Below are 2,124 nucleotides of genomic sequence, written 5' to 3' on the forward strand. Positions count from 1 at the left end.
TTTACGATGAGATGCAGTTTACTCGGGCGATACATCGTTTTGGATAAAGCGACGGGGATCGGTTTTGCTGGTTAACCGGGGACCGGTTTAAATCAAGACCAGGAATTGATTCCGGCCTGACAACCTAATTGAAAATCGGTTCGAGCGAGAAACCGAACCGTCGCGAGTAGGTTTCTGGGCATTTAGGCGGCCTTTTGAGGCCCATTTAGGCCTGTGTAGACCTAATGATTGTGCTCGGAGAACGTGCCTTCGTTTTTGCTATAAATAGACCTCTTTCCTTTGCTTTCGTCATTCTTCTCTGCAGATTTAGGTATCCTGTTTTCTCTCCCTTCTCTCTACTTTTGCTTTCTCTCTCTAGATAGGTTTTTCTTCGTATAGACTCATTGGTATCGTTCGGCGGTTGTAGTCGTCCCCTGAATTAAGGAATATGCCTCCGAGAAGCCGATTGTCGCGAGAAGAGAAAGGGAAGGACATCACAGATTTTCCGAGTCCGGCCAGAGATGTGTCAGCGCCCTGCAGTCCTCTGGACGATTTCGATTTGATTCATCGCGATGCTCTTCGGGACACGGAAAATATGACTCTATCTCAGCGTCTTTTGGTCGCTGATGCTCATAGGATGATTCGTGATGAAGACGTCGATCGTGTTAAGGCCGGGAGCAGTGATGCGAGCGGAAGTGAGGATAGAGGGAGAGATCAAGACGATACTGCGACTGGCTCCGATCGTGGCGACACTGATGAGTCTGATCGGTCTCCGACTCCTTTGAGACAGGTCCGCGAGAGAGTTTGTTTCAACCATATAGACTGTCGCCCAACTGTTTACCATTCTGGTGGGATCTTCAAAGAGCTTGCTCCGCTGCCACCCGGACTGCTACTGGACCCGCGGGCTCAGTCGTGGGGGAACGTGTTTGGATCTTCTGCTTCTCACCACACCGTGAGGAATCTGTTAAGGGCGAATGGCAGTGTTGGCGTTACCTACATCATCCCGTCTGCCGAGCAGCGTCCCTGGTCGCCTCCGGTTGGTTACCAATGCGTGTATGAGTCCTATTTTGGGGATCATACGAAGCTATGGTTCCCGATTCCCCGGTTAGTGACGTCCTACGCATTTCGCCGAGACATTGCCATTTCTCAACTTTTGAACGGGTCGCTGCGAATAGCCGTCATGCTAATGGTAATGGCAGCTGAGATGGACATCTCGATGAGCGTGAGGGTCTTTGAAGAGTTGACTTTCACGAAGGCGGAACCAAACAGGATCTTCTCGGTGAAAATGCAATCGAACTACAACGTTTTGACCGGTCATCCAAATAAGACGCAGAATTGGCAACGCGCGTATTTCTTTGTGAAATCCGATGAACATGCTTTCGAAGAGCCACCACGGGACGACTACCGCGTTCTGTGGAACCGGCAACTGGGTAGAGACTCGTCTGTTGGAGTTTCGTTTTAGTCATTAGTTCTAACTTTTCTTATCCTTGTATTTGCAGTTCGTCATCCGAATACGATAGCCTACCCCGAGAAGTTTTTCGAGAGTGCTCAAGCGATCGCGGCGCATAGTCATCTTCGTTGGTCGGATCTTAGTCGGGAGTGGATACGTCGTCAGCAAGCTAGGATCGCTAAAGGTAAGCCTGCTGATTGTTTTTAGGGCCTACTCGAGTTTCCTTTTGCGATTTTCAGGTTGATTCTCTGGTTTTGCAGTTGATTGGGAGTCGAGGCTTCCTTGCGTTCTCGGTCCCCGTAAGTCGCGCCTTCCTTTGTTTACTCGCAAACAACAGAGACTTCTCACAAAGCCAGAGAAATGGACGGGGTTCCGGACCTAAGCGCTCTGTTAAAAGGGAAGTTGCAACTACTCACGAAGAAGTCGACTACAGTCGATCCTCAGGGACCGTCTGACTCCGGAGTCGACGTCACTTCTGAAGGCGGTGGAGCCTCCAGAGAAGAAGCCTCTGGAGAAGGAGCCTCCAGAGAGGAGGGTCTTATTGCAACCGATCAGGGGGGACGGCATAGACTTCTGCTTCTGGTCCTAAGAAGAAGAAGAAAAAGACCAAGAGGACTAAGGTGGGAGCGACAGACGAGGTTCCTCCCTAAGAGTCTGCTCCCGTCAATGCGACTTTGACCGACGAGGTTCCTCCC

The sequence above is a fragment of the Brassica oleracea genome, chromosome C8 (assembly GCF_000695525.1).
Source record: "Brassica oleracea var. oleracea cultivar TO1000 chromosome C8, BOL, whole genome shotgun sequence".
NCBI lineage: Eukaryota > Viridiplantae > Streptophyta > Magnoliopsida > Brassicales > Brassicaceae > Brassica > Brassica oleracea.